This window comes from Lolium rigidum, chromosome 5 (genome assembly GCF_022539505.1).
Source record: "Lolium rigidum isolate FL_2022 chromosome 5, APGP_CSIRO_Lrig_0.1, whole genome shotgun sequence".
NCBI lineage: Eukaryota > Viridiplantae > Streptophyta > Magnoliopsida > Poales > Poaceae > Lolium > Lolium rigidum.
Window position 1 is genome coordinate 23,234,566 of NC_061512.1, and position 7,460 is coordinate 23,242,025.

Sequence of the window (7,460 nt, forward strand, 5' to 3'; positions counted from 1 at the left end):
CGATACGTCTCCAACGTATCTATAATTTCTTATGTTCCATGCTAGTTTTATGACAATACCAACATGTTTTAGTCATACTTTATAATGTTTTTATGCATTTTCCGAGACTAACCTATTAACAAGATGTCGCAGTGTCAGTTCATATTTTCTGCTGTTTTTGATTTCAGAAAAGTTAGTTTACGAGTATTCTCGGAATTGGACGAAACAAAATCCCACGGTCCTATTTTCCACGGAGTCTTCCAGAACACCGAAGAGGAGACGAAGAGGGGCCACGAGGCGTCCACCCCACATGGCGGCGCGGTGGGGCCCCTGGCCGCGCCGGCCTATGGGGTGGCCCCCTCGGGCGCCCGCCGACGCTGCCCTTCGCCTATTTATTCCTTCCGTCGCGAAAACCCTAGTACCGAGAGCCACGATACGAGAAAAGTTCCGGAGACGCTGCCGCCGTCAACCCTACCTCGGGGGGTTCAAAAGATCGCCTCCGGCACCCTGCCGGAGAGGGGAATCATCACCAGAGGGCTCTACATCACCATGCCCGCCTCCGGACTGATGCGTGAGTAGTTCATCCTTGGACTACAGGTCCATAGCAGTAGCTAGATTGTTGTCTTCTCCTCTTGTGATATCATGTTTAGATCTTGTGAGCTGCCTATCATCATCAAGATCATCTATTTGTAATGCTACATGTTGTGTTTGTTGGGATCCGATGAATATGGAATACTATGTCAAGTTGATTATTGATCTATCATATATGTTATTTATGTTCTTGCATGCTCTCCGTTGCTAGTAGAGGCTCTGGCCAAGTTGATACTTGTGACTCCAAGAGGGAGTATTTATGCTAGATAGTGGGTTCATGTCTCCATTGAATCTGGGAGTGACAAGCAACCCCTAAGGTTGTGGATGTGTTGTTGCCACTAGGGATAAAACATCAATGCTTTGTCTAAGGATATTTGTATTGTTTACATTATGCACGAGTACTTAATGCAATTGTCTGTTGTTGCAACTTAATACTGGAAGGGGTGCGGATGCTAACCTGAAGGTGGACTTTTTAGGCATAGATGCATGCTGGATGGCGGTCTATGTTCTTTGTCGTAATGCCCTAAGTAAATATCATAGTAGTCATCATGATATGTATATGATTCTCTATTTGTCAATTGCCCAACTGTAATTTGTTCACCCAACATGCTATTTATCTTATTGGAGAGACACCACTAGTGAACTGTGGATCCCGGTCCATTCTTTTACATCTGAAATACAACCTACTGCAATCATTGTTCTCTTTTGTTTTCTGCAAGCAAACATAATTCTCCACACCATACGTTTAATCCTTTGTTTTCAGCAAGCCAGTGAGATTGACAACCTCACTGTTAAGTTGGGGCAAAGTAGTTTGATTGTGTTGTGCAGGTTCCACGTTGGCGCCGGAATCACTGGTGTTGCGCCGCACTACACTCCTTCACCAACAACCTTCACGTGGCCTTCATCTCCTACTGGTTCGATAAACCTTGGTTTCTTACTGAGGGAAAACTCGCTGTTGTACTCATCATACCTTCCTCTTCGGGTTCCCAACGGACGTGTGCTTTACCGTCACAAGGAGCTACTTTTCTGGCATTGTTACACCCCAGGAATTTCTAACTCCCTACACGCCAGCAGGTACTAATATGTTTTTTCTACACTCTTTGGACATCTTGTTTGACCGAAAAATATGGTTGAATAGCTTAGTTAGCCATACTATTATCACGTATCAAAGCTTCTCCACACCTCAACTGGAACATCATCAGGGCTTAGTTATCATGGAATAAATTGTTGGAGATATGCCCAAAAAGCAATAATAAATTAGTTATTGTTATATCTTAGTGTTCATGATAAATGTTTACATCCCATGCTATAATTGTATTAACTGAAACATTGATACATGTGTGTTATGTAAACAACAAGGAGTCCCTAGTAAGCCTCTTGTATAACTAGCTTGTTGATTAATAGATGATCATGGTTTCGTGATCATGAACATTGCATGTTGTTAATAACAAGGTTATGTCATTGGGTGAATGATATAATGGACATGCACCCAAATAAGCATAGCATGAGATCAATTCATTAAGTTCAACTTGCTATAAGCTTTCGATTCATAGTTACCTAGTCCTTCGACCATGAGATCATGTAAATCACTTACACCAGAAGGGTACTTTGATTACATCAAACTCCATTGCGTAAATGGGTGGTTATAAAGATGGGATTAAGTATTTGGAAAGTGTGAGTTGAGGCATATGGATCAATAGTGGGATTTATCCATCCTGATGACGGATAGATATACTCTGGGCCCTCTCGGTGGAATGTCGTCTGATTAGCTTGCAAGCATGTGATTGGATCACAAGAGATGACATACCATGGTACGAGTAAATAGTACTTGTCAGTAACGAGGTTGAACAAGGTATGTAGATACCGATGATCGAACCTCGGACAAGTAAAGTATCGCGTGACAAAGGGTATCAATATCGTATGTAAATGGTTCAATCGATCACTAAGTTATCGTTGAATGTGTGGGAGCCATTATGGATCTCCAGGTCCCGCTATTGGTTATTGGAAAATATTATCCTCCTGCTAAAATTATATCTTTGAGAAGTAGCATTATGAATTTTAAGCAATTGGATAATAAACATGTTGCCCAATGACATGGGTATACCCTTCGGGTACCCATTATTAGTATATCTATCTCGGCTCGGCCCAATATGGAGAAGGCCCAAGAAGGCAACCCGAAGGAGTAGTTGACTAGGACTCTTGTAAAACCCTAGGCTGGTTGCATATATAAAGCTAGACAGGGCACCGGAAATAAGGAGGCCAAGATATAGACATAGAGATAGACAACATAGCTACGCCGATGGCGGCACCCTGTAAAGATACTTGTGTTCATATAGTGGATTGCTAGCAGCACGTAGGGATCCTCCACCGAGGGGACCCGAAGCTGGGTATATCGTGTGCCCAATCTCGCTCCCGGAATCTCCATCATCGCTATTTCCTGAAACCCAAGTCTACAATACATAGGCATTGGCGAGGTGATCCCGTCAATTGGCGCCGTCTGTGGGAATCGCGACGACTGGATTTCGTTATCCGGACGGGATCCGTCGAGTTCATCATCAACAATATCTAGATCGCATCCGATCAAAGAGAGAAGCACAAGTAGCGACAGCCGCCGAAGATTCAGAACGGCCACTTGAGAAAGGAGGAGCCTACAAGACGTGAATAATTTCTTCAAAGAAGAAACTTTGCATGGGCGTGGAGCCATGTAGATAAATAAAGGACTTTACAAACAGCATCGTGGCTGAGTTGAGCTTAATCGGCGGGAAGCAAGCAGTCGCCGCGGTTCGTGACTCCGGCGCGTATATACGCAATCAGTGGATTCAAGATCGGATATTCTCCCGTCAAAGAAAAAAAAAAGACCGGGTCTCCTCAGCAAACAGGTCATGTGGAGAGTGGAGACGTGAAGATTGATTGATTGGTTGAGCTAACACATGTGCATCACGGCGTTAAGATCAACTAGCCAAAGAATGGCGCGGCGGCACGCCGCGCCATGTCGTAGCAATGTGAGGAGAATCGAAAGAGCACTAATGTGACATTATAGAGGACTACGGTTTAGACAATGAAGTAATGTATGTGATAAACAAAGTTATATAGAACTGCAACATCAAATGGTTCTGTCCGTTGAAATATTGCTGAACAGAAAAACATTTCCTGAAGTTATATTACTTTCATCAAATTCGTCCTCACTGCATGGTTGAAATAAATTGATGAGGACATATATCATCAGAACGCTTACAGTCCACTAAACAATATTTATAACCGCAAATTACAAAGTTTTTGCATTATCTTGCCTTATTAGCGTCTCCAAGCTTGAAACATCATGGACACGCTTACTCAATCAAGACTATGATCCAGTGACTTGGCTCTGTCAAACCACGAGTGCCCTTCACATCTACTGCAGACAAGAGTACCAAAGACACATATCAATCACTACCAAAGCAGAGCAATGCTTCAAAGCATTTCTCCGATGCAAATTTATTAGCCGTCTCGGTATTTTGCCTGGTGTGACACATAATCAAAAAGATTATTCTCTATTGACGTAGCTGGAATAGAGTAAGAATCCTATCTCAATTATTATACTGGCAGATGTAAATATCTACTCATGAGCAAGAAGGAAGACAAATACAACACGACATGCTGAAGGGAAGAATATTTGATTGGAAGAGAAGATTCAGTAGGCACAGTGCAAAACAATAAGCTTGTTTGTTTGTAGCCATGCAGCTGAATGTGTACCAAGCCATGGTACATTGCAACATATGATTCTAGTGCAAAAAACAGCATGCAATGTCTGCAAACTATTTGGCTCTTTTCCTGCTTTCTTACATTTTGTAAAATCATGGAGAATTAAAAGGCAGTAAGGGTTGAACTATGTGAATCCAAGAAGATATATATACACAAGAAATGTGGAGGTCGTGTATTGTTAATCTGAGGTCTAATCACGGTACCTGAAGGCTTCTAGGTATATGGAAAATTTACCTGATTCACGTTTGTTAAGTACGGGGATGAACAACTTAAGTTACAGAAATGTTCAGGGGAACGGAATGTGAAATTCACTATATGCATACATAACAGTAACATTACATCTATGCAATCTAAGATCTGGAACTTAAATCCGATGAATAAAACTAACCAAGGAGTAGGGAACAAGGAGGGACTTACTCTACCAGGGCATACCTCAATAATCGATGTGAAATCAAAGATTACCAAATGCAAGACACTGAGGCTTTATAAGTTATCTGTTCCTTCAAAGAAATATAAAGGGATGGTTGATTCACTACCTTGCAAGGACTTGTAATGCAAATAGAATCTATACTAATTAGGAGTTCCACTGACGCATGTATAGGGATGAGAGCAGAGAGGTGCCACAATCATTGGCAATTTTAGTTTTACCCTCGAACCTACAGGCATGCCAACTCCTCACACGAAAATACATTCTCTAGTGTAAAGCAAATCCATTTCAATAGCTATAGCCGGTGCAGAACACATTTGGTATAATTTCAGTGGCAAATGATAATACATCTACTAAAGAAGTAAGTAGAAAATATCCAGACATATAAATCCAGATTTGCAATGAACAACTGAACATACTCCAGCAGTTTCCATGAGACATCAAGAAGCCAAGCTGCGACAAAAAGAAAGCACCCCATGGCGTAAAGTAATACACAGAAGCATTTTTTTCATTACCATAATTTCTAAAAACATTTGTTAATGAGAATGGGCATACATGGCCACACTGTTCAGATCCAAGAAACTACATGTACCTAAGACTGGAAATTACCTAAATTACTATCTAGAACGTTTACATATAGTATGCATATCTCATGCACATCTATCAGCACTTATGTCACTGTATTCACAAGAAAATCAGTATGCATAGTTATTTTGTACTTCCACACATTTATTAACCTGCAAATCACCTTTAATCTGGAAACATGAACACCAAGACTAAGAAGAATATAAATCACAAATGTAATATTTGGCCTTAAGAGTGCACAAGACTAAGGACGGAAAGTGCTTTAAATCATAAGTCGAATATTTGGCATTTATAAAGCCTCAGGAGGCCTATAGCTCAGTAAGCCTCGTGATGAGGCGCTAAAAGCATATATAATAGCCGTTATATAATAGTTTTTTATTGTAAAAAAGGCATGTACAATAGCCGTTGTATAATAGTTTTTGGTTGTGAGCAAAAAAAAAATCTACAACACGACCTACACTATTTGGTGACGGCACATAGCACGATAGTTATCTGGCCTCAACTGAAAAATTAAGTTAACTTCTCTATCTGAGAGCTATCTCTGATACCAACAAAACAGAAACAACAAGGTTAGTACAGAAATGAGCATCTTGGGACGTGTACAGTGAAGAGTTAATTGACTGACGGAATAAAAATATTATGTCAGTATTGTATGAACCCCTAGGATGCTGACATGGAACCAAATAATTGTACAGAAACTAATAGTAATACGAAGTGCATTGCCTTGTAATAAAAAACATTTCAGTAAAATAAGATCACAAGGTCAAATAAAACTTGTTGGCAAATCCAAGTCTAGCCAGAAAATTTTACAAAGCTTCCGCTTACACATCAACAGTACAGAATTTTCAAAGAGAGACAAATCGGCGTAAAAATGGATATAGTGACTACCTCTGTATCATTCCCTTATTACACATCAATATTGTAATCTAATCATGTTGTTGATGTGATGAGAGCTTTCTTCCTTTTTAGCATTTGTGTCCTCTAGGCTACTATAACTGTAAAGAAGGCAGATGCATGCAGATTAACACCGAAGAATCCTAAAGAAAAATATGGCCTGGTGCAGCAAATAAAATGTGGCAAACCAGAACCAGGTACATATGCATGCTCACTTGTTATCAAGCAAGAATCCCATGGCTGGACGAAGCTCACGGTTGGCCCGTCGAAATACTACCCTGGAGATGTCGTCTTGACCTGAAAAAAGGAACTATGAAACCTGAACCTTGTTACCAAATTTTCACCAAAATGCAAGCAAAAATCCAGAGTAGAGCATAAGGAGATGAATGCCACCGACCTTGAACTCGACATGGTGCTAGCTGTTGTTCACCACCTTGAGATTGGAATAGCACGGCTTACCCAGCTCAACTAAGCATAAGCTTTCGACACACAGGAAAACGATGCAAGTTCAGTTAACCACTTTGTTTGCAAAAGTTTAAGGGGAATCTTAGGAACTCGTTGTAACATACACAGGATGGTGAGGTCGTCCAGGTAAACAGAGATCAGCGTCCCACCTCCCCCAATTGAAATGCTTGTTACCACATGCGGAGAAGAAGCCACTATATGCATCAATTGCTGCATTGGAAGAGACAGAGAGGAGTCAAACAGCACATCATTAGTCACCATAAATAGTAGTAGAATTTGACAAGTACTTTTTGCTTTATTGAAAGATGATATTTATTTGCCATCCGAACTTTAATAGCTCTATGGAGTATCTACATCATTATTTACCAATTATGTATCCATCGCTGCAATTATGCAACTAAATTCCTAGCACAAACACATGTAAGTATGCCACCGGGGTGACAGCCTGATGCATCAAACCAATATTTCCGCGTGGCATATACATATCATGCAAAGCATCAGCAAAATCTGTAATCAAGCATATAGTGATGATAATTCTAATAAGAGCTCGTTTGGTAACCATCAAATGAAATGAATTCATTAGGTCATTTCATTTTGAAGAACTGAAATTCCAATTCTGAAACTCATGTTTAGCAACCATGCATATGGAATTGTGAAATTATTTTCTGAACTTGTTTTGCTGCCATTTTTGTATGAATCCATTATCGATCAATTTTGGCTTACAACTGACATTGTTGGTTAAATGAAAATATATCTACCATTTTAATTTTTCACGAAA

The 7,460-nt window shown here is 40.3% G+C and overlaps 1 long non-coding RNA gene across 1 annotated transcript; it reads right to left on the reverse strand.

Annotated features, from left to right (window-relative positions):
• Nucleotides 1–6,127: 6,127 nt before the first annotated feature.
• Nucleotides 6,128–6,893, reverse strand: LOC124651530. The gene is made up of 4 exons (XR_006987431.1): nt 6,787–6,893; nt 6,615–6,696; nt 6,433–6,514; nt 6,128–6,318 (listed from the first exon to the last, which is right to left on the reverse strand). It is a non-coding gene; the product is annotated as an uncharacterized LOC124651530 (long non-coding RNA).
• Between the last annotated feature and the right edge of the window lie 567 nt (nt 6,894–7,460).